This window comes from Agelaius phoeniceus, chromosome 15 (assembly GCF_051311805.1).
Source record: "Agelaius phoeniceus isolate bAgePho1 chromosome 15, bAgePho1.hap1, whole genome shotgun sequence".
Classification (NCBI taxonomy): Eukaryota; Metazoa; Chordata; class Aves; order Passeriformes; family Icteridae; genus Agelaius; species Agelaius phoeniceus.
Window position 1 is genome coordinate 18,622,935 of NC_135279.1, and position 26,637 is coordinate 18,649,571.

At 40.1% G+C, this 26,637-nt stretch overlaps 1 protein-coding gene across 3 annotated transcripts in view; it reads right to left on the reverse strand.

Annotated features, from left to right (window-relative positions):
- LOC129126983 (A-type potassium channel modulatory protein KCNIP1) overlaps positions 1–26,637 on the reverse strand; it is a 176,245-nt gene that overhangs the window by 34,001 nt on the left and 115,607 nt on the right. The gene's annotated exons all lie outside the window — the stretch shown is intronic.

Genomic DNA, 26,637 nt, shown 5'->3' on the forward strand with positions numbered 1-26,637 from the left:
CAGATAAAGTGATGCATATAGGGAGGACGTCTGAAGGGATAGAGACAAGATGCAAGGGAAGAAGCATATCCAGGTACAAAACTCACGTACTGTTGCATTTTTATATACATGGAAAATTACCAGAAGCACAACAGTCATGGAATATGGTGTGGGTTATGTTAGAAATTTTGCTGTGATATATTGGTATATTCTTTTTGCACATCTACCATGTTATTTTAAGAAAGGCCCATTTTAAGTTGTGCTTAATAAAATACCTAATCAAGATAGTTATCTAGCTGTTGCATCACTATTACAAAAGGTTTGCACTTTTCAAACCATTAACAAACTTCTAAGTTAACTTAGCACCCGAGTCCTTCAAACACTGATGCATAAAGCACAATAAGCAGTTCTACTTCACACACTAGTGCACTTTTTATCTTCCCCTCAGCACTCTGCCCATCCCACTAAAAATACATCCCTTTCTTCTCGTGGCCATTTTCTCCAGAATTTCAAGGAGGGCACTTCTGTACTTCAAGTCATGATCACTCCCATACCAGCAATTAAAGAACATGACCTGGGGAAGTGTGGGGGAGGGCATTGCCAAAGTCAGTCAGATGACACCCCCTACTTTCAAATTCCTTACAGAGCATTAGTATCTCACTGTAATCAACCCAAAGCAAGGGGTCTGAAGTAGCTGTTCCTGCCCTGCCATGTGCTGCCTGTGGGGAGCTGACACTGCACCAAGAGCAAGAAGGGAACAGTTCCTCAACCAGAACCTCTGTAAGACAATCCTAAATATGAGGCTGTGTGGAATGTGTCCCATGATATTCTCATCCTGTTTTTGTTCCTAGCTTTGCAGGACTGGTGATCACTGTGTTTTCCCTACCTTTAGGGAACTGGGAGACCAAAGACTGGCCCTTCTATTTTATCCTGTAAGGGAGAAACAGCTAAAAGAGAGGGAGGGATACAGGACTATGTAATTTTTTTCACCTTTCACTTCACTTTTTGGGAAGTACTGAAACAACCAATGATGCATGGTCACTGGATGGCCAGAACTGCTGGAGAACATTTGTCGGAATGCATCCTTGTGCAGAGGAGAGAAACAGAATACATTACATCTCCATCCCAATCCTTTTTGGCCCTGTCTCACATATCATTCACTCCTGGAAGCTGGGGAAAAGAATGGTCTATGAAAGGGCTGTGAGTCAGATGGAAACTGACTTGACAGCTGGGAAGAATTGAGAAAAGGCCTGAAGATTCCTACTGATGGATTTCAATAAAGACACATGCAAAGGGCTACAAGTCTGACAACAGAGCAAAGCACACAGGTACAGCTGGAGATCTGCACACGATCCTGGATCAGGAGCTGAACAAAAATGACTAGTCTCAAGAGGCTGCAAAGACAGCAAGGACTTGCCCAAAAGTACTCAGAAGAACAGGCTTTTCCAGCTATTTTTTTTCTCTGTATGGGGGGTTTTTCATTATTAATATTTTTTATTTAAACAGAACAAAGGAACATGGTTTAAGTAAGCCTGTTCCATCTTCAGAAGAGAACAGTTTTAAAAGAAATATACATAGCCAATTGCAGTTTCTTATTTTAGTATTATTACGCACAACTATGAGAACACAGCTGGAATTTCTAGGAGTTTAATAAGGTTTTTATTTTTAATAAGTAAAAGTAGTGATCATTTCTAGTGAGTATCAAGTTCTGATAAATACTTGCATTGCAATGTAATCATCTACTTTGCCTTTTCGATTGCTGCCACCAGCACATCAAAGAAAACAACTTAATGTCACCTTTAAAGATCTCTGACTTACTGAAATCTGTATTGCATGATATTAACAACCACCCACATTTTATTAATGTTCTAATTTCGCATATAAATAATTTTCAGCACAGGAACAAAGTCAAAAGGGAAAAACGCAATCTTATCTAATAAGTACCGAATAAATATATCTTGGCTTCCAAGTGAACTCTTTTGCAGCCAGAAACACAGATATCCAATAAAAGCTATCCAAATCTGATCAGGTTTATATACTGTGTTCCTACATGTTGTCAGGCAGCCCATGCAATCAGAGCTCTGTGTACCAGTAACTGTGGTCCCTTACAGAGGTAAATGTCACCCTCTCCTGCACCTTCAGGGATGGAGCAGTCACTGACTGCTGACCACCAACAAGCACAGGCAGAGCTGTTCCATGAATACAATGTGAGCTATTTGCTCACTTTTACTCCTCTCACCTTCACACAGACACCTTTCTCACCTGTCATATACTTGACTTTGCTGGGGAAACACTAGGGAGACTCTTCTAGGAAAAAAGTAATTGCTTCAGGAACAGAGAGTGGAATTATAGTAATTAGGTCTGCAAAGGAGGTATAAAAACATTCTTGCAGTAAATGCAAAACAAATGCAATAGCAATGCAAATGCATCAACATTTTACTTGTCACCTATTTTTAAGGTGAGCATTTCTGTTGCCATTATTTGAAATTAGTTGTCATAGTTGGAGATCTTAATTTATTTGTAATTACGTAATTGCAATCCAGTGACATTCTAAGAGTAAACTAAAAGCTCCCACGATATTAATTTTGAAATAAGGAAATCAATCATGTAATAACAAATACATGCTGTTTTACATCTCTTAATATAAATAATTCTTAATTAAGCAATTTTTAGTATTTTTTCCTAATTCTGCAGGAGGATTTCTAGGATTATGTGACAGCATTGATTTTACTGCAGTAGGGTTAAAATTCCATCTGCTTTTCTGGATCCAGTAAAACAGATTCAATATATAAATTTTCTTTACTTTTTTGGAATCTTTTGCCAGCCTGTACTAACCCATATCTTGAAGAAATCTGTATAAAGAAACATAGGTGTTTATGCTAGTATTTTATCCTTGCTATTTCCTTTGGTAGATAAACTTGACACAGTTAATGATCGAAGCAAGAATATAGTCAGTGACTTGGGGGTCCCTTTGTTTTAAAAAATACCTCACTTGTATAACTAGGAAGTTATTTTCTTTAAAAATTCAGTGATACCTACATCCCTTTATAAAAAGATGAACTCTAAAGCAGACTTAGTTGTTAAAACCTGTATGCTTTACATCTGGGAAAACCTTTAATACAAAAAAGTTCACTACATTAATTTGAGTTCATTACATTGATTCACTACAAGATGAAGAGAAGACCAAATCTTCCAGCTGGTGAAAACAGAAATATTTATTCTTAGGTTATGTGTCTGGAATGGCAATTGCAGTGAAGTTTTGTTTTGTTCACATTCAATCCATCATGTCTTTAATCTGCAAATTACAGTCACAACAAAACTCTTGTAGCCCTATGAAATCATACACCTAATTATCAGTTCTGGTTCCATTATCCCAAGAGGCCCTTTCCTTTTTCAAGTTTGGTACTAATTCATTTTCAATAAAGAGCAAGAACTACCAGTAAGAAAAAATAATTCGGAAAACTTAAATAATACACAAGGCAAAAACCATCACAGCTTCAGATTCTCTCTGGCTAAGGTAATATATCAAAAGCAAACGAAAGTCCTCAATAAAGCATAAATCAGAATTGCCTCTTTGCAGCCTGTATGATTCTTAATAAAGATGAAGCCCACACTGAGAATCTGTGCACTGACAGACACCACTTTCCTCCCACAGCCATCTGCTGCCTACACTGGCTACACTCACATGCATTTAAGCACAAGCAAATAGGAGCTGCAAAACTGGAATTCTCTTACCATCTGATAAGTCAATTAGCCCGAGGTAGTGCAAGAGTTTCAGGGAGGAGCACACCACCACCACAATCCCTAAAGTCTGGAGTCCCTCTGACTCGCCTTTAGTCCACATCCTGCAAGGCATCACACGGACACCACTGGTGTGCCTGCAAACAACTGCCAGGCATCAGAAGCTGAGAAATCCTGTTTCAAGCTTTCCTTCCTGCTGCTCAGCTAAGTGCACAGCACATTCCTCTCTCCCCCTCTCTCATTCCCTCTCTTTCCCAACCTCTCCCCCTCCCCTCTCACTTGCCTTTTTTTTTGTTGTTTTTTTTTTGTTGTTTTGTTTTTTTTTTGTTTGGTTGGTTGGTTTTTTTGTTTTGTTTTGTTTTTGTTTTTTTTGTTTGTTTGTTTTTGTTTTGAACATGCAAGCAACTTCTGCATTAAACCATAATCTAAGGTTTTCTTTTCTTTCACCTCAGGGTAATTCTCTCAGGAGTTTGCTCTGCTCCAGAACAATTGAGCACCACGCGGCTAACCTCAGCAACATCTAACAGCTTTTTCTTGTTTTTTTTTTAAATGCCTGTGATACCATTTGCATTCGAGATTTTTCTCAGTAATTTTGCCAATGCAGATGCTTTTTGTCAATGCCTCTTCTGTACTGCATAAGAAAATAAGGGAAACTGTAGGAGAGGAAAAGGCTTTCCTTTGCTGAATGCCTCCCCTCACCTACAACATGCTGGGATAAACAAAATCACACTTCCGACATCCATGTGTGCACCCACACCCAGCCCAGGAGCTGCAGAGTAACAGCTCCCCTGGGGTACACAGCTGGACAGCCAGAAGTGCACTCCAGCATCTCCAATGCAGCCACAATGGGGTGGGCCAGGCTTGCTGAACAAGCTCCCCTTGCAGGAAGCTAAGGCAGAAGAGCAATTCCCACCATTTCATCTCAGTGTTTCACCACGCTGCTGGCACTGGGCAGCACTGTGGGCTGCTCACAAGCTGATTCTGTATTTCTCCATTATCAGCAGAGACGAGAAAACACTTAGTTTTGATGCAATATTGCTACACCAGTAAAAGCTGGGGTTTTCAGGCATGCTATTAGACGCTGGTAGTCCCGTGCTGGATGTTCAGGAGAACTGAGCTCACTGATGCCTTTTATTTTACTGGACTCCAAGGCTGCTACATCCCCACATTCCAGCTCAATCCGGGCAATTAGTAGCTCCCCTTTCCTGCAGTTCCCAGTGAGCAGGGCAGGTTGCCTTTCACCCACAGCACTGGGCCACAGCCTCTCCTGGTGCTGACTCTGCCTTAAACTGCTGGTAAATACCAACATCAGGTGCAGAATCTCAACAGGATTTTGTGTATCATAGTAACTAAATAGTGCACTTGGATCGCTAAGAGATGCTCATAATGAGGCCAGGTTGGAGGTGCAGACTACTCACACACACTTGAGTGATCAAGTCAACAAGCAATGAGCAGTTTAATTGACTTTGAGCTTTATTTCTCTATGTAGGTGGCCAAGGAGGACAACACACTAGCAAATGTGTTATGAGGGTTCTCTGCCATGGGCATCCACCTTCCCAGAGCTCAACGGCATTATATCAAAGCCTCTTCTCCTGATGAATACTTTAGACCAAAGGAATTTTTAGTGCTTTGTAGCATCTGCCATATTAGGTTTTCATTCCCCTGGCTGTATGGCTGGCTATAATGCCACATCATGTTTCATATCGCCCAGATTAACACATCCAGCTTTAAAACTATCAAGGATCTGAAATCACTGTATTGTCAAATCTCTCCCAGATAAGGAGGATAATTTGAAAGAGTATCATGAGAAGTAGACCTCAAAACATTTAGAGAATTCCTTGGTGTACCATGTCCTGTTCCAATTAAAAAACCAAACTACTACTACACAAAACCCCCAAATAAACAAGAAATCATGCCCCCTGCCCCGTTGTATTGCACTAAATATTTCCTTCATCACATGAGGTTTGGACAGGAATAATGACCACAAAAATAGCCAGATTCTTTCCTGTCTATGGAAGAGATGCTTGTCTGATTTACTAGCTGTCTGGTGGGCTTTGCACTGTTTTCTTAGACTCCTTAAGTTTACAGGTCCTAAAGAGCACACAGAATCACAGGCCACTTCACACACTTGTTCCCAGGCACTTTGTTTACTTACAGATACATTTATTCACAAAGTTTCTTCCCAGCTGCATCCAATTACCACTAATTAAAAAGAAAGGGAAACTCAAAAAAATTATGCTATAATGAGCAATGAAACTCAAAGCACCTGGCTCCCCAAGGGTGTGTCTTGGCAATTCTCTGGTTCTCTCACCCTAATATCTTAACTCCTAAAGCCCTGCAGCAGCACCTCAGCAAGAGAAGGGGGAAAGACACAGCAAAGTGTGAGTTCCATTGTTTGTGTTACTGCAATTTATACCAAGTCCAAACTGTTTGATGCTATAGGCATTCCTGATACAAGCAGCTCCAAAAGAACATGCAGTTTTGTTCCCTCGAGTACTCACTGCTTGAAGTGAGCCAGCGTTTGTGCATGACAGAAGTTCAGAATTCATTTAACAATATATCCAATGCTGTCAAGGCCAAATCATGATTTTTATGAGGTTGAATCAGTTTTCAAACAAGCTTGGAGGGAATGTTGAATGAGAGTTTTCCCATCCAGGACCTTCAGGCTGCTTTAGGATTACCCTGATGCTGGCAGTTCCTCCTGGATGCTGCTTTTTCTCTCCCACTTCCCAAAACTACTCAAAATCGTCACTTGGTTCATTGCTCACGTGCTTGTTTGTGCCCCAATGTGGAGACCCTGGAGGGGCATTCTCTGGTTTAGGTAGACACAAGAAGCTTCCCTCAGAAAGCTGTTAGACCCCATTGGCTCCTTCCCCTGTTCCCATGTCCCTGAGCCACTCCTCCCTATTCCCTGACTGGCCCTCATCTTTGTACAGCCCAGAGACCAAGTTCAACCCCAGGCCCCTTGGGAGACTGAAACTCAGACGCTCCGTGTGTGGATGCTGGGACCTGAACATCTCACTGCATGGCTGAATAAAACATCAGGGGGTATTATGCAAAGGCCCTTTTTGCTTCCTTACCTTGGACTATACTAGCAGGAATTCAGACTGCTACACCCCAAGAACAGGGATTCCTCATGTTGGGCACATATCAGGGTCATACTGTGCTAACTTTTAATGGAAAATGCTGTTAAGTTGCCTGACATGCAGAGCACCAAGTCCCCTCATACATACAACCATCCAGCTTGGAAACCACATACTGACCTACTGTTATAGTTTATGATTAATCCAAATCAGCTTTCTGGTGTTCCTTAAGAATTCAAATAATCACAAGTGATTGACTGAAGAGCTGACTACAGATGAGTCATGGGAGGCAAATCCTATGGACCCAAATACTCATGTGTTTTCCCCATAATAAGAACTAATTGCAGTAAGGGTTAGAGCTTTCCTCAACATCTGGGCCCATTCCCTACAGTCACACTCATTCTTTACTGTAGTGTTGAGCTAATGAGTGAGATCAGTTCTGTGATTTAAACCAAAGGAAGGCTATCCAGCTTAGTTTTCCAGTAGAAATCTGCAGAGAAATAGAGGATCATCAACTCTTAAAAAGAGGCAGAAATATTAATCAAGATATTATTAGATATTTTGAGTTGCTTCTGAAGCAATGAGGATATGAGGAAAAACCCAAACCAATGCCAAATAAATATTGTGTGTGACTTTTTTTTTTCTTTTTTTCTTTTTTTAAAATTTCTACAGAACTCCGCTCTGCAATCTGTAAACAATGCTGCAGATTCAGGTTTTGGATTGATGCTTCCCAAAGATTTCTAATATTCTGCAAAATATGTGCTGTCATCCTTAGGGTAGGCAGCTCAAGGGACTATGATTTTACCTAGAATCACATGGAATAAACTGCACAAATTAAACTGCCTGGTTTTCTACTGTAGACACTGATCAACAGATTTTGTAGAAGAGCAGCTGGAAGGACATTTTTCTAGTTATATACAGACAAGGTTAAGCTCACCAATGAAGCAGTAAGTTTTGTTTTTACCAAACCTTAAATAATGAGGATGTAATGTTAAAATACCAGACATTCTGATAATATAGATGTTCCTGCTAGTGCTTACTGTACACATCTCTCATATGCAGCAAAAAGAGTTGAATGCCTCAATTAGCTGCAGAACAGGTATGCACAGCATGTGCACTGAGAATGTAAGTGGGAAATTCGTAAAGATCAGTCAAAATAACATGCAATGAAAAGTATTTTCTGGTAATAAAAGAATTGCTATGATGAGTCATATAAACTATTTGTGTAGTATATAATCAGCTCTTAAAAGTGGCTGGGGGGAAATAATGCATCAAACACATGAAAAATTCACACCAAAATGGAGAATAATATTCCTCTCAGCAGAAGCTTCTTCAATGACCAAGCTATTTGGAACAGATTTACACTTTCGAAGAGGAGGATTTTTCTCCTCATTTTGCATAATACAAATGAAACATGACATGTTCTCAATACCCATACCTTTAAGAAAACTTGGTGTTATTCTATGATTTGCCTGTTTTAAAACTCTAAATATTAGATTTTTGTCATTTTGATGAACTACTCATTTGCTGTTGTGTTACGATAAAGAATAAATAGGAACATCTGAATGATTCTTCTTATAGAGCACATTATTCCATACACCCCCAGAACAGCTCTGTGTACCTATCTTCTGACACTTAGCAGTCCTGAACGGTCTTCTCATATGGCTGCTGTCCATAAATCTATTTCCACTGCAGATTTCTGAAGCCCGTCCACTTGTGGCTTGTTTTAGAAGTGGCATAATGATTCACAGCATGGCAGCATCAAAAATATGAATTTACTATTCCCACATATTTATCCAGTGAGTTCTTTTGTGTGTACATAAAGTTAGCTGGTTTTGTGGCTGTTTTGATTTAATGTTATTCAAACCAAAAAGAAAATTAGGCCTTTCTTGTGACTGACTTTAACTTACCTAGTCCCAAGCAATTATATTTACTGCATAAATTGAAGGATTTTTATCAGCTTGCCTTGGTCACCAGTCATTTCTCTGTCCTGTTCATGCCCATCCATATTTCTCAGATTTCTCTGGATCTCACTAGCCCCAAAGAATTTGTGTCATCTGCGAATTGTATGACGAGAAAGCCACTTATTGATAACTACTGACTACAATTAAAAATTTAAAAAAAAGAAAAGCTGTGAGTAAATTTAGAAGTTTGGTGTTTAAGTAACTGATGATTTAGAACAAGTCCAAAAAAAATCTCCGCAGCCACACAGCCATCTGGTGCCAATGAACTCAGGTCCCTGCCCATTTGCACCACTACAATTCCAGCCTGACCCTTCTGCCTGCAAATTAATTGGATTTCATATCACACTGGTGTTTCCCAGCAGTTATCCACCAGCTAGAATAGTTTTTTTTTAAAAGTCCTGGCTAATTGCTATTTATTATTTTTGTCAGTAGAGGTACATTCAGTATAAGGATAGATGAAACACAAATCTCCCTAGGTAGTTTGGATAACACAGAAATTGGGATGTTTTTCTATTAGTGCTACCCAGGGAGCTGGGAATAAAGAACTCAGTTCTTCAGCTGCCATTTCCTTGCTGTGTGAGCAAAGGGAAATAACTTGCAGATGAACACTTGACCTGACATAGTATCAATTTTTCTGCTATAACAAAACCAGCTATAATTCCTTCAACATTCTCCCCTTAGTTCAGTTCTTCTGATGCATGTGAAGGTGCTGCTATCTTTGAGCTATCAGAATCTCCCTGCTTGCTGACAACGGTAGGTGGTTGTGGGGTCCATGGACCCATGAGGAGAAGCAGGAGGATCCCCCCCTTTCAGAGGACTGTCCTGAGCCAGTGATTCCCAGCGTTTTGTGAGCTTGTTGGCACAATTCACATCGTCAACTTCACAACACACAGGAATAGCTCTGAAAGGTTCCAGAAATCTAATCCATCATTCCTGACTTTTTCCAGAAGAGTTGGTAGCACAGACAAGCACATCCCACCTTGAAGTGAGGGTTTGGCTTTACCGTGGAGCTCACGATGGCAAAACCTGAGTGAGTGTTAGCAATGCACACCCAGGTCATGAGAAGACCAGCACCTAACAAAGAAACCAGAGAACCTTGAAGGACTAACCTGAGCCACAGTTTACATGCACAGTCTGAAACCGCAATAGAGGCAATATATAATTAATGAAAAAGCAATAAGAGCCGCTCACAACTGTTAAATATCTTTGTCAAGCTCTATTTAACTTTTCCCTTCTAGTTTGCACCAATTTCTCTAGATTTTTATTTGTAAACCAACCCAGGTACACAAACCACAGCAGCAAACCCAGCAGCCTCCTCTGAGATCACACGTCACTCTCAGATTTGCAGAAATGCAGTGTCTGTTCTCAGGATGGACCCAAGGAAGTTCTCCAGCACCAAACTTACTGTCCTTTCATGCTGTTACTGAGGCTGGATGGACTGCTAGCAATCACTTAATGACCTCAGCTGTGCTAGGAGATGAGACAGGGAAAGGCTGCAAGGACATTTCTCATTGTCCTACTTTTAAAAAGCCAATGAAAGCTGAGGAGGACACATGCTGTGAGGAAAAGAGAAGTAAGGCAGAGAAGGTGAAAAGTTAAGAAGAAACAGGAAAAGAAGGTATTTCAAGGCTGAAACAAGGAACAATGCATAAGGGTATGTAATGGGAACAACAGATCTGTGAGGGAGTGGGATGGGACTATGTACAACATGAAACTGCTCAAAAATAGAATTCAATTATTTGGGAGGCTCATTCCCCAAAAAGGGAAAATGCCACTGTAAGAGTCCATGCAGCAAATCTGTGCTGAGCCCCACACCCAGCTGAGCATTTCCCCTCGAGCCTGTACTCAGAGGTGAGCACACCTTGCCAGCAAATACGCATCACTGATGAGTGACAAGCAGCCAAAAGAAGCTGTTAAAGCCCACAAATAACCAGGGGACAGATGTGTTTTGCATTGGCAATTTTTAGCTGAGTGGATTTCTGCCACAAGCAAGAGGAGATGGGACCCCTCCCTTGGGGGTCTATCACTGTCAGGCTCTGGAAGCAGTTAAGAGGCATACAGCTCAAAGCCTCTGCTATCAACTCAGGCTGCAGTGGACTCATCACAGCTCTGGTGGTCTCCATTCAAGATATTTTTAAGAGGCAAACTGAATAATCACTTTGCTTAGTGCATTTTTAACTCACACTCTAGTGACATACTAAATTATGGCCTCATTTTTGCATAAGAATTATAAAAAATACTGCCCAGTAAAGATCATCTCATACATTTTTCTTAGTAACAACAGGCCTAAGCACTGAAAAACATTCCACTTCTTGAAGACCAGTGTTTCTTTGTGTGTTACATTAAACTATTTTCTCACCATTTTTCCATGCTGTTCTGGATTTCTTATTTTTAAGTGACCTCAAGGTATGAATACTTTTATACAATATTCTGAATAAGCCTATATTTGTTTCGCTTACTGAACTGTTGTATGAATTACCTTTAAATACTCTTGTTGTCTCTGCTGGCATTTCATCTTCATTTTACCATCTATGTAATAGTTGCACTTAGGTTTTTATTTTATCATATGTAATTTATCGTCTAATATATCATAAAATAATCATCTGTATTCCTGTTCTGGACCCAGCTCAAAAAGTTTAATTTACTTAGTTATTTGCATAAGTATACTAGATAGTGCCACAACTACTAGGAGATGAGAGTAATAAATTAATGAAAGAATTATGAATCTGTATAAAACAAACCATATTTTAGATACATCACAGTGAATTATGAAGTAGTACCACACTATTTTAGATACATCATAGCCTCAAATTCCACCATCCCAAATTTTTTTAAATCTGTACAAAGCAGGTAAACTCTCAGCAAACAAAAATGTCAATTTATAAAGTTAATATCTGAAGTCAAACTTTCTAAAGTAGTTTGTAAAACATAGGCAGCAAAAGCTGAAATGCCAGTTTATGATGTAGTTCCAAGCACACAGAGAGTAGAACTTTTAGAGTGCTGTCTGGAAAGGGGGCTGGCTTTGCTTTTGCCAGCAGTGCTCCCACTGTAAGGTTATGGCAGCAGCTGCTTGTAACCTGCACTCAGTAGAGGGGTCAGCTCTCACAGCTAACCAGACAGTCCCTGATTTACAAATTACAGTTTAACTGCTCCTCTAGTGGCACCACTAGTGAAATTCTGCTTCTTGACATGAAGGTAGGCTGACTTTCATGGAAACAAAGCACATGAAGAGTGCATGACAGAAACTATACTTAGGATATTAAAGCTAAGCAGCAGCCTCAGATAACAAGCCTCCTTCATGTGTCTTGTGTGTATCAAAATATTCCATGACCAAGCATGTTATCATGCACATTTGAGCAGGCAGAATACTCCCCACAGTATTCCACAGTCCTCCTGATTCACAGTTCCATGACTAAGATGGTATCACAAGCATAGCTCTGTGTGTGTGTGTGTGTTTGTGTGTGTGTGTGTGTGAGCATTTCTTCAAAGGCCTTCTATAGTGGATATTTTTGCCTGATGTCTGGGAGAAATTATGAGGAGGAATCCATCTTATCAGAAGGCTAATTAATTACTTTGTTATACTATATTATTCTATATTATATTACATTACATCTAAACTAAATCTGCCCAGTGCTCAACTGCACAACATCTTGTGACAGTCCCGACACACACCTGGATTCAATTGGTCAGTGAATCAAAACACATCAAAATCCAATTACCAATTCTCTTCAGGTAAACAATCTTCCACAATGCATTCCACTTGTGAACAAACACAGGCACAGCAAATGAGGTAAGAATTGTTTTTCTTTTCTCTGAGGTTCAGAGAATATGAATCCCAGAATATCCTTGGGAAGTTGTGCCTTGCTTTTCTCTGTGAAGAGAAATGTGGCGAAGCCTTAACCATGCAAAACTCAAAGCCTAACATTTTTCCAAAAAAAGTAAGACATTTGAGAGCCAGCTCCTTGATAAGAGAAACATTCATCTGCATGAAAAATTTTGGATCTTATTGCAGAGTCACTCATCCTCTGAAGGAATTTTACACCTCTTAGGCTAATCCCAGCACTGAATGGGATAAAACCAAGTTCCAGAATTAGGGACAGAGTTCAGCACATATTAGAAGCACAGGAGCACAGGACTGGAGTGCTTCTGTCAATGTCTGCAGAATACCAGCACTTCCAGAGACTCCTACCCCAGAGCTCTCCAGGAACAGCTGCCCTACAGCAGCACTCACCTGACCCTGGCACTGGGAGCCAAGTAGTTTCCCCTGGTAAATGACCATGTGATAAGCATTATCAGTTGTACTATAACATTTCTTGATGAAAATCAAATACACAGCATGCAAAGTACAGCGATGAAAGGCCAAATCCCATAGTGAATTGTGATGGACCAGTTCCCTGTCAATCTAAATTTCGATCAGTTCAAGTACAGGAAGATCACTGTTCTCCAGGACACTGCAATGGACTACTCAAAGAGCATTTTTAAGGAAAACTTGGTCAAATATGTCCATCTCAATTAACTAGATATTTTCACAATGGTCCTTACTATTAATTGAAAATTTTAATAAACCTTTGCCTCTACTTTACTATTCCTGTCATTTTGCTGACTGGAACACATCCTAACTAATGGAAAAGAATATGATAGAGGACATTACTTTCCCTGCCCTCCCTGCAATTTAATTAAACTGCAGCTTATTAATTAATTGTGAGTTACATTCTCATGAAAAAAGTGAAAAGCTTAATTGTCATCATTAAACTACATATCAATGGATGCATCAGTGCATGCTTTGCTGCTGCTCAAATACATCCCTGCTCAGGCCTGGAGGGCAATACACTTAGATGAAATCAAAGTGTATTTCACTTGTCAGTACTTTTTCTGTTCAGAGTGCTTTCAGGCAAAGAAAAAACCAAAATCCAGCAATTACGCCAAATTATGTCTGGAGGTATTGGAGATAACAGTTTAGTCAATGTAGAACATGAAACACTCTTCAGTACATTGAAGAATCCTTGGCTTGAGATTTCTCTATCCTTAAGCATTTTACATTCACAGCAAGTAGCTAATTACTATTAACTCTTGCTAGTGATCAGGAAAACATGCACTACAATACACTTGGGTTTGTATTAGGATTACCTTCCAGGTATGTTTTGAACAAAAGTATTGATATGAATTCTAGAGATATCTCTCTAGATATACCTCTGCTATTTCTAGAGCGAAAAAAAGATGGCACACACCCAAACCACTATCTACTCAATAACAAACTACTGAGCAGGGTCCCATTTTTATTGGGCCTTAAGAATTGAAGGATGCTTCCCTGCAGAAGAAAAGCATGCAGGCTAACATTTGGGAAATGAAGGCAGGCAAAAATTCTTTAAATTTTGTGGCAAATCACGAAATCATTCTGACAGTTTAGGCTTCTTAGAGAGAATGACAGCACTTGGGTGATGTAAATGCAAGCATTCGAGCTGCTATATAAAGGTTTAGGTTGCTTAAGGGAAGATGGATGTTGGAAAAACACTATATTTGCTGCCCACCATTCCCACTGCTTGGTACAACACTTAACTGGCAGGGGTGGCCTTTACAGACTGGTTTTGCCTACAACCACACAGGAACAGAGGCTCAGCTGGCAGCATTTCTGTCTTTCTGCTTACTTCGACCTATTTCAGCTGTATGGGCTGCTTACAAGAGGGATTGCTTTTAGATTAGAAGAAAAACACATTTGAATCTTAAGGCACCATGAAAATCTCATACATCATGATTATGGGAGGGGTTTTTTTGGAAAAGATACATAAAAATATTTGTGAATACGTTAAGCTTTGTGAGCCTGAAAGCTATTTGCAAGCCTCTGAAATCGTCCAGTTCCACAAAGTGCACTAATCCCGTTTCAGTTGCTAGCTCCAATATCATCAAAACAGGAAAGTGGAAAACCACTTGATTTCACACATGGGCAAAATGGCATGGATTCTGCTAACATAACTGATCTAAACAGGAAGGAATTTTCCAGCTTCTTGCCCAGGTTGCAAATCTGCAATCTATGCTAAGCCATAGAAAAACCCAATTCCTGTGTGTTTCTCCTGGATACCAAGTAGGCAGCCTGTTGTTGTTAGGATATAACCATCAGTAAGCATTAATACTTAGGTTTCTTCAGACCTGGGTGTAAAATATTTTCCAGTGGAATATATATATATATATATATATATATATATATATATATATATATATATATATATATATATATATATATATATAATCTTCCTGAACCACAGAAGAGAGCTATGAGAGTCGGTTAAGAGTGAAATAGCATCTTCTCAATTAACATAATCTCAAACCCACTAAAATTTCACTGTTACAACTCTAGAAGGAGAAGGTGAAGTTGGCATATTTATTCAATGCATTCTGTTCAGTTTATACAGTAATTTTGCTCAGAGGGGGCATTAGACAGCACATTGACTTGGAAATGCCATACAACAGCTTTAAACTTTAAACGTCAGCTGAGGGTTCTGGTTATTACTTGTTTACACTGGTGTTAACTGCACAGACCCTCAACTGACTTTGCTTTGGTCTCTACTATAACTCCAAAGTACTGCAACAGGGGAATTAACTGTGCCACAAAGCTGACAGGCTTTTGTTTTGTGCTAACAAAAACTAAGCTGACAAGTCTTAAACTGCGGCTGTACTTGAAAGTAAAGCTGCGCCTTGGATCATGATGAATTGCAAAGGCTGAGCTGGAGCCTTCATGAGACCAATTTCTCCAATCCAGCTTTTTCTTAACATGCTGGAGGGAAAGGATGCAGAGTCCCACCTGCATATCCACGCAGCAGTGAAGCAGGATCAATTCACCACACTCTGTATCGGACACCCACAAATGAATCACCAGGGCATCACAGGCACACTGTGACTTGCTGGGGGCTGGCTGGTATGGGAAGTCCTTTTCTGCACGCCTGTATTCTGCCTGACTATCCAAAAAACACCTAATAGTTTGGCTTTGCTGGTCACCTTTATTTCTTTATTTATTTCTATTACCTTTACTTTTCTCTTGGGCATATCTGAGTCAACACCACTTGGATAGTGGCATTGTCCTTTTTTGTCATTGCTCTTGCCTAGCTGAGGTGTTTCTGTGTCACCACTGTTACAGTGCTCCTCAGTTACTGCTAGGTGACTCACACAAATGCTGTTACTTGTGTGAAGCAATAACTAATAGGTGGTTAGTGCCAGCCCTTTCTTGTTCCTAACATGCTACAGGGTGTCACAAAAAGAGAGGAAAGATGTGTGTGAGCCCAAGCCTTCAGAAACCTAGTTGCTGTGCTGGGGAGAAGTTATGAAATCACAGCCAAGTCACAGACACCAAAATGGCCTGGTGTGTTCAGGGGCACACCTGCCCTGAGCTGTGACTTTGCTCCCCTCTCCCAGGCAGGTAACGGTGCTGCCTCAGAGAGCTCTCCCTACCAGTGTGCTCAGTGCTGTGCAACACTGGGAAGTTACAGCATGGGGAGCTCACTGAGCAAAGTTCAGTGTGAAACACACAACAGGGCAGAACTGGTATTGGTGTAAGCCTTAGCTCTAGGAAATAACTGTATGTCACAAAATATTAACAACCTCTTCATATAAATTTCAGCCTCTCAGAGCTCAGCAACTCACTGCCAATTTTGTCACATGCTGACAAGGACACTTGCCTTCCAGGAAGTCATTTGGGATCAAACTAGATCCCTTCCCCAGGTCTCATCGGCATAATTTTAAAACAAGTTCCTTGAAAAATCGTTCTGGTTTTACCAAGAACGATTGGTAAAATCTACCAACAGATAGGAAATAATACATTTCTACCAACAGATAGGAAATAATACATTTTCAGCAGACTGCATTCCAGAGAGGCCCCAGGCTGCGGTCCCCTTTATCTAATGGTGTTCAGTAAGACATCAGCTGCTAGGCACATTATCTTGTGGGTGTGCTGTGACTTAGGAAAGGCACATACCAACATTTCCATTTTAATAAAGAAATCAGTTACCAAAAATGCCATCAGGGGAAGGTAGTTCCAGTAATGGGGAATTAACAAGTTTCTGTAATTAATCAATTATCTTAGATATAAGTCATTAGAAGGTGCATGTTCTTATTTCATTAACTTCTCCTCCTAGCCTCTGCTTTCCAGCTAATTGTAATTGCAGAAAAAGGTGGGAGAGGTAAGACCCAGTAAGACACATCTACTGCAACTGCTGCATCTCCAGCACACTCTAGAGCTGACTCACACTGCACAGCCAAGGAAAGCTGGAGGGACTCAGCTGCTGGCGAGCTTGCTCAGAGCCAGCTGCCATTACACAGAAGATGGGTAGTTTTAAGTAGTATTCTGAACATAATATTAAACTAGCGATGAACTGGCCCATATCAAGGCAAGGCCTGGCAGCATAAATCTCTGTGCAGAGTAAGCCTTGTGTATCAAAATATTCAGGATGCACTATTTGGAGGTATCTTAGAAAGTTCCTCCAAGACCCTGCTCTACCAACAGAACATGTGCTCAATACACAGCAAAAATCAGCAAAGGCAAAGGGCAGTTACAGGAACCTTTCAGTCGCACCTTTTTATTTGCCTGTTGCTGGGTCTTAGCTCAAATATTAAAGCCTCATGTATTCAAGGAGTGTAAGAATAGCAGCTCTTCAGTTCTGCCTGAAAGCCACTTACAGAGAAAGAGTGCTAAATTCCCTTTCACAGCAATTTTTTTCTAAGTTATCAGTTCAGCTCTCTGCCTCCTTTCCTTCTTAGGATTAAAGAAGGGAAAAACTCATAAGCTGCTTTTGCTTCAGTTTCTGCTTATAAATCAAGCCATAAAACCTCTTTTAACACCTATGTGATCAGCAGGAAACATTTCTAGCTGGCTTAGGAACTGGCACTGTAATTGGGGCTTCTTACAGTATTGGATTATTTCTTGAAAAGCAAAGGTCTCCATTTCACAGCTGTAACAAAATGGAACTAAGTCCTGAGAACTGCACTTTCGTAGTATGTCTGCAGATATTTTTTTCTAGTTCTGGATGATATGGTTTGTACACTACATTGCTTAAATGAGGTTTAAATTGCACAGCACAATAAAATTTAGCAAATTATTAAGAAAGGGGAGAAAGTGTCACACAACCTTTGTAATAAACAAAGAGCAGCAAAAGAAAGCAAATGGGCAAATTGTTTTGGTAGAAATTCATGTTAGGTAAATACCACACAGGAGATAATTGCTACTACTATTATGGAAACTTCACCTACGGTTTTGGAATATTTGACAAGGAAAATTCTAGTAAGAAAAAAATGAAAGAAAGCAAAATAATGTTTCCCAGAGCCCTGAAGGAAAGCTAGGGACAGAAGTTAGGTTTCCTGAGTTTTTGAAGCAGCTTAGTTTGGTACTCTGCCTTCTTTCTGAACCCCTAAGTTCAAATTATTGAGGCTCAGGTTCATAGACACCTTTGCCTTAATTTTTTTTTTCCTAATTTCAATACCATTTAATACTGTTTTAGACAGCCTCAGAACACAAGGCAGAAGAATACACAAGGGGAGAAAAAAGCAAGACAAAAGAAAGAAGGAAAAAGTGAAAACTGAGTGATAAATCAAGACTAACAACAAGAGAATCATTAGATTCCAGTTTATCCAGCCACATGTGCCAGCTAAAGCTGTGCTGCTTATTGCCTAATTCTACTTAGAGATGCCTGCCTTTGTTTCAAGAAATGTGTCAATTGACTGAACCAACCTTGAGGGAAAACGCCTTAATAAGCAGCTCAAGACTGAGGATGACTCTAAAGCATTTATCTAAATGCAAATACTTCCACAGACAGAGGAGTATAACCTAACACCAGTTACTTTTTGTCTAAATCTGCAGTACTCATCACAAGCAATTCTGTTCCCCCTGCAGGTGACACCAGGCACACACAAAAACAGAGCACAGGCCAGCAGCAGGTTCTCCCAGCAGGACTTCATTTCAAGGAGTAATTTTCATAAACCCATTTGAAATTCTGATGAACAATGATTGCACTTGGACACAACACTGAGAAGTCACAACAGACTGCAGCTCAATAAACCTTACAGGCAGCTCTTGAGACCCTTTGCTTTTACCCAAGCAAACATCCACAAAGCCATTCTGACTTGCTTTCCAGAAATTAACTGAGAACATCACAGAGCTGGTATAAACTGGGCCAGGAGATTGCTAAAAAACCTGGAAGACAACTTTATGGAACAGCTCCTAAGGGAGCTGACTGGGAAAGACACCCTTCTGGTCAACAGAGCAGATCTTGGAGCAGAGTAGAGACTGGGGCTGACTTGGCCATGGCCAGCACAGAGCCATCAAGTTTAAAATCTCTGGTGACAGGAAGAAAAGTGCCAGAAAAACCTCAGCTCTGGACATGAGGAGAGCAAACCTCAGGCTGTTCAGGGAATTAGTAGGTAAGGTCCCCATGGAAAATGTTTGAAATGCATAATTTCTCACTGCTCAGGAGAAAGCAGTAATTTTAAAGTGACACAGGGAAAAGCAATCTGTAACAATAAGGAGGCATTTGCATTTTGTGGTCTACCCAAAAAACCATTCAAGGGCAGACACTTTGTAAGAATTTTTCACAAATTATGTCCAGCATAAATACAAATGGACAATTAATTAACATTACTTGGAAAGTAATTACTTGGAAAGTAATGCTTCTTTTGCACAGAGAATTTTTTAAAGTTCTATGTAGATGGAGAATAAAACAGCTGTAGCTGAAAAGCTCAATACAGCAGATTTAATAACCTTCACTCAGACACATTATAAAGCTATTAAATGTCTGCCATTCAGGTAATTATTGGAGGTTCGCTATATATTTTACTGTCTTCAGTCCAAGACATGAGGAAAAGGATGGGGCGGGGGGGGACGAAAAGAGAAGGGAAGGGTAAGTAATGGATCCAGCCAAGGAGCTCTTCTCAATAATTATGCCTGATTAGAAATGTGTCAGCTTCAAAGAACAGAAACCTGAAGCTTTATTAGTAATGAGAGATCTCAAGTTTCTAATTAACTGAAAACAAAAGTACCATGCATTTCACATTGTAACTTCTTGTCACACACAGTCATTGTTTTCAAATTACTCTCCGAAGGACTAATTTGTGCATGACATAACAAAGAGAAGGACAGGGAATCTTAAAAATAAAATACTTCCAGCAATTCAGACAACACAGTTTTGCTTGTTCAGAAATCCTCTAGATCATCTACCGGCCCTAAACCTGCCCAGATTCCAGTGCAGATTGCAGACTTTTTATGCATACCTTCATGTGAGAGGGAATAAACCCAGGCTCACCAGACTCAGGAAAAATATCTGAATTTAGCCCTTTTTTCTCCATGAGTAGTAAGCTGGAGTGGAAGACTGCATGGCTGAGAGCTGACTCCTGTGCAGGGTATTTTCAACAGCATGTTAACACCCTTTCCTCTCATACCTCTGGGAGGCCATAGATGTCACCTTCTTTAGGAAAAGAATTGCTTCTTACTACCTGTGCACACTGGGAATAAATGTTGGGAGTTTCCAACTGAAGCCAGAAGACCCAGAAGTCAGAGACCTGCTGCAAACACCATCATATGAGAGCCTCTGCCCACAGAATCCCAACTCTGAGGGGATCATAACACACACCTACACTTCAGCTTATGTCTAACTTTAGAAGTTTTACAGCAGTAAACATAAATCTTCCATGTTGTTGAAGATGGCACTGGTAAGTTTTGCCAAGAACTTCACTACCCAGCAAAGTCTGAGCCAGGATATTTCTGTGCTTGATCTCTTTGCTGGTATTATCAGCAAGAATGTGGACTACATCCAGCTGTGAAAGCAGACAGAGAAGAGCTCCCCTAGCCAGTGACAAGTGGAGTAAGACTGTCTTATTTCACAGATGGTAAATCCAAGTTATAATCTGGTAATGAGAGAGCCAACATTTAATCTATCATGAACAAGGACAATTGAAACCAGGATGTCTATCTCTACTACATGTCCAAAGGAAACTAATCACATGCAGAGAGGGCAAATCTCATTTCCCATTATAGGCAGCACACAGAATAACACAAGTTTGTAAACTTCCTTTGCCCCCTGCTAGAACAATCATGAAGTCATCCTTACACTTCTTATTTCATCAGACTATATCAGAAAAGCCTGATTTATTCCAAGAAAAATATAACATTCACTTTAAGTGCTTTTTCTTCTGTTAAATACTTAATTTTGCAATTTTGTATCGTCATTCTTTTAGCGTATGATTGAGACATTAACATATTTTTTTTCTTATAGAATATCAGAGACCAGCTGATGTTAGGAAGATGATGAGAAGCACTGTACAGAGCTGGGTTAACTACACTACACTCTAAACTACAGCAGGGTAGTTTAGAGTCAGACTTGGGCTATTTCCAATACAGACCCCATAACCCATCCAGTCAGCCTCTTCCGGTGTTGGATCTAAAACCTGCTCAAGTCAACAAGCAACCTTCTACTGACTTCAACACCTCATGAGTTACCCTGCACAATGACACTCGTTATTTAGGCTCATAAACACTCTAGAAAGATCATGGAGGTTTTTTGAAAGCAAGTGGTTCTGCCTTCTACTTCATAAGACAGTTTGATGCAGTGGTATGGGAAGTGCACCATAAATAATCCTAAACAAATTGGAGTCAAACAGCTTGATGTCTTCATTTTTATCAATTTTCCATGTCTCATTTGAAAAAAAACAAAACATGTAAATCTCTCATAACTCACAACTTCAAAGAACTTGTTCACTGTTTTATACTGAATTTATCTATATATACTTTGATTTAAGGACTTGTAATAATACTAAATAAAAAGGCCTTGGCTTAGATGAGATTAAGTGTCACTGTAGTACTTCTGTAGAAAGGGAATGAAACTTTAAAAAATAGCAGAAAAGCTACACAGTTTATATAATCATGTAATAACAACAGTTTTCTGCAAATTGACATGGTGCTCTTTCAGCTAACTAAAAAAAAAAAAACCCTCCCCCAACTTTTCATTATCTACAACAACAGCGCAGAGCAGAATTTTGAGGCTGGGAAGTGACCCCTTTACTGAAAAGGGCAGCAGAAATAATGAAAAAAAGTCAGAGAAAATTAGTTCACAGCAACAAATTTTGCCAAAGCACCAAGATTTTCCAACCTCCCCCAGCCCCAAATTTGGATCCCTAAGTCTTGTACCCAAGTGGTTTTTCCAGCCCCACCTTCCCTGCCCCCCATGAGTCATAGCTCACACTGGTCCATGCATTTGTAGCATAAAGAAAAATCCAGGCAGTTTGGATGGTGGAAGTGAACTGTAAGGGCAGAAGTGGCTTTGTGTCCTTTTGCTTCTGTTGAGGAGACAAGCACAGGCTCCTGGTAGCCCCTGATTCTGCCTGATGAGCCCATCACTCTGAGGGAATCTGTTCCAAGTTTCTGGGGATACAACCTATTAATTTTATTCTCTACCCCTTAAAAGGGAATAACTTCTGTTGTCTTACAAAAAGGAACTATTGTGGGACAAAATATACACTTAATTTTTCAGAAGTGAAAATATCCATTCTGGAAGGCAGCTCCTCCCTCCCCAGGCTCAGGACACTCAGTCACAGAGACAGCAGAAGCAGCAGGGCCAGGACAGCCCTTGCATTCCTCTGACTCTGCTCTGCAAGGCAGGATGACTCTTGAAGAAAGGACTTTTCCTTCATCCCCCTGCCTCTCCAATCCATTATATTCCTCCCAACTCCTATTTTGCCTATTTTGCCTAAAGTCCTATTTTTGGGGACTTTAGATGAAAATTTTGGTACTTTTATCATCCTGGCAGTGTTAATAGACATTATAGCCATTACAACTACAGTAAAACCCAAGTGTAGAAATGAGGTCTGAGAAAGGGATGAATGAAGGAACACTCACAAGGTTTGACATTCTGTTTGTACAATTCATTATTCTTCACTTGGTATCCTCTGAATGCTCAGCAATGCACAGCACAGTTTTTTCCCTAATTAAAAAACAAGTGAAAGTAGTACTTACCATACAAATTATGGTTTAATTAAAAGAAAGCATTTCATAAGTAAGACACAGCCATAAGAAGCAATTGCACAAACCTTCAGAGATCCCTGAAAGCTGTGGTCAGTCCTTTTACAGAGGAGGCTCAATTTTGGAGTCCTTCAGCTAATTTTATTTGTCAGCTTGCACTTTCTTACACTTTCTCACACACAAGACAATCTGTTCCACTCATGGAGGGCTGCTACAAAGAAGTCAACATTAAGCTCACCTGTCTGGTCTGGATAGCTCACTTATCTTTTTTTCTTACCACATCTCATAAGCAACTAGTAAATACACAATACTTTGAAGAGTTTTTTCTTTTTTAAGAAAAGCTTTCTGCCTCAGCATGTTCAAGCTAATTATTCTGTTAACACTCAGGGCTCAGGAAAAACACTCTTACAGTAGCACGATTAAAAGTCAACACAATAATAGTGCTCTGCAAGCTGTAGCACTAATTAGATTTCTTAATAGGATCAGGTTGAAAAGGTTTAGTTTGGATTTTGCTGAAGGAAAAATAAATGAGGGACAAAATGAGAAAAGAAAGACTGATCCAGATATGTAGATATTAGATACAGGTTTTGCTCTCAGTTTGCCTACTCACCTCACAAGCAACATCAGACAAGTTACTATTGTCCTCAAGCAGCTCAAACATCAATCCTGACAATCACTTATTCATGCAAAAAAATTCATTACTCTTGAAGTGATCTTCACACTGTACAGAACTATTTCTAAAACGTTCACTAAATGAGAACGGACTTCAGTTTGCTACAAGAAAGGCACAAAACCCCAAATGAGACAAGATGCTATAATTGCCAGCAGGTGTGTGACATGAATATAATTTAAAGCTTTATTCTACTAAGTACTAGTTATATGGTCCCAGCAGCTATAATGAAACACTGGAGCCACAGTTTGAGCTATCTCTTTTCTGACCCTTTATGTCATCAAGCTGATCTACACTTGAGTTTTTATGCATAAAAATTCCATAGTTCCAGCTTCAAACTGATGGAACAAGAATGTGCAGTTTCTCTCTGCAGATCTCAGCTGTCAATTGCACATCCTGGACTTAGTTGCTTCTTTATTTTTAGAGGCTTCAGTTCTTTAATTACCTACATGATCCTTCTGCAGTTCTTTATCTGTGTCATAAAGGAAAAACCAAGCAAGAAAATTGGTCTGAGGACACACACTGCACTTTTGCCATCAATGCTTTGCTGTGAGCAACCTTCCTAGGCAGGCTAACTGCATATTAAAGATTTGCTGAATCAGAATATAATAGAAATGAGCAGGCTTATTTAAACAGAAACCATGCTTTATTTTATGCATAATTGTATTATTGATTTTCCTGAGGTCTATGATTAATTTGAATGCTGAATTATTTGGTGGCACTGAAATGAGAAATCAGATTGTTTGTTACTTCTGACAACAGGTGAATTGGGATTTTGGAATGTTTCCATCCATTGCTGCAGCAGAATAAGCTTTGTTTTCCATCTAATCAAGTTTGCGTGAAATGTACGTTAAATAAAGGAAGTTGCATTTTTTGAGTGAACTGCCAAGAAAAAAAACACAAGTAAAAGCTCTAGAGATTAAAAGTCTTTCATGCATCCTCAGAGCAGGCACAAGGAGCATATCTGTGTTACGTCTCCAGCCAGAGCTGCTGCACTATCCCTGCACTTACGTTTCCCTGTGAGACTTCTATACCTGCAGTCACTAAGCAATCTGGTACATTATATGTAGAAGAGGTTTTGATACTTTCATTCAGATGAAGCCATTTTATAAAAAACCCATGCTTACCAAATCATTAAAGCAAATACAGGACAGATTTTAAGACAGCTGTCAGGTCACTGAAATCAATCCCCCCAACTCTGCACTGAACATTGATGGGATTTGGGCATTTTCTTTCCCCTCTTCCTTCACTGAAAACTGTGTTTTCATTCACAGCTTTTCTGATACTACATTGCTGCATCACAGGTTCTTTTGGTTAATACCTGTAGCAACAGAAACCAGCAGTTCCCATGGCATGACCATCAACTGACATCCAGCAGCAGCAAGCCAGGCCCTGTGTGCACACATTCATCACAGCCCTCAGGAACAGCAGTGTAAAGACAGTGATCAAGAAGCTGGTGTTGCAGAGGGAAGTATTTCTGCCAGGTGAGGACCACAAGCATGGGTGTTGTGCTCCCATCCTCACCAATATGTAATTGATGCATGCAGTGCATTTCCCTGCTCAACTAAAAGCCACACTAGAAAATTAGAGGTGCTATTTCCCACAACCTAAGTGTGCTCTGAGAGATGCTCCACATTACAAAAGTAAAAACGCTAAGTTTGGAATTGATGAAGCTGGCATGAACTTGCTGTTGTGACTTAACTGCAACAAGCAGCTCAACCCCATGAAGCTGCTCCCTAGCTCACCCTCAGTGGGACAGGGGAGAGAATTAGAAGCATGAAAGTGAAAAAAAAAAATAGTGAGATAAAAAGTTTAATAACCATGGTCAGGGGTGAATAATGCTTCTATTTGCATCACTTGTCTTGGGGTTCATTTATTTTTGTTAATTTCTTTTTTGTTATAGTTATATCTTTTAAGGATTTCTGACAACACATATGGACCACAGTATACTCAGAGGAGCTTGACTGTTTGTGAAAGCGGAATAATTTTCACTTTCTATTATACTTAAATGGCAGTAGGCTTGTAAAAGCTATTAGACTTGATGTCCTAGATTGACTATATGATGCTTTTATCCCCAATCGTCTTGTTCTGTTTATGCTGAATAAGTATTGCACCTTTAAGACTTGTTGCAGACAGCGAAGGGGGGAGAGAAGAAGCATCAGTTTGTTTTCAGACACTGCACTCACTCCTCCACATTCCTGCTCCTGGACTGTGTTGTCTGTGGATGAACAGACAGCGGGACAGAGCTCTCCTTTGCTTTTAGTTAGTTTAGCTAGTTGAGGCAAAGAAGTTTGCTGGACTGTGGGTTTTCCCCCTTTTCTTTGGCCCTGTTTAAACCTGCTCTGGACTGAACACCCAGGGGAGCACTGGCAGCTGCACCTGTGCCCCACCGGGCTGGGCCTGGCCCGCGACATTTCCAGCACTGAGGGACTGATCAGAGACTGAGTGAGCTGAACTGCAACCCGAGGAAGGGACTTCGCAGTTTGTCATCTCTTTTGGAGCAGCAAGGGGTTTTATTGTTTAATATTGTTTAGGTTTTATTGGTTAACAAACAGCTTTTTTCCACTTTTCTCCAAGGAGGTATTTTCTCCCAGACTGGTTGGACGGAGGGGCCAATTGAATCTGCTTTCCTAGAGGAGCCCCTTTGGGGGTTCTCTCCCACATTTGCCCTGAACCAGGATACTTGACAACTTACATTTTGTGACTTTCACTCATGATAGTCAGTTGAACTTTATCAGTCTCTCTTAGTGCTTTAAGAGAACCATTTCTGGTTATGTTCGCATATAATTTACCATAATTTCAATTCATTTCCTCATATAACTTATTTCACGCACTTCCTAGAACAAATGTTTTTCAGACTCATGCAAACGCACATAGGCGGTAGTCCCTCTACCTGCAGTTTCTGTGTCATATGCACCTTGGCTAGAAAAATGATGTTCTATTCATCTCTGGACAATAAGGAGCACTTGTCACCCTCCGAGGAACCAAGGAATGAGTTTGCTCTGTGACAACTCTGCTGCAGAGTTTGCAATGCCATCTGCAGAAGCGCTTTCCTCAGCTCAGACCAACCATCTAGGAGCCAAAACCTAGTATCACTCTGGAAAGGCATTTGGCCCAGAATATTCAAGGTTTATTACATCTGCAGCAAGAAAAACTCAAGAATAGAATATTTCCCCCATCACAGTTGGAGGGGAGGGTTCAGATGTCAAC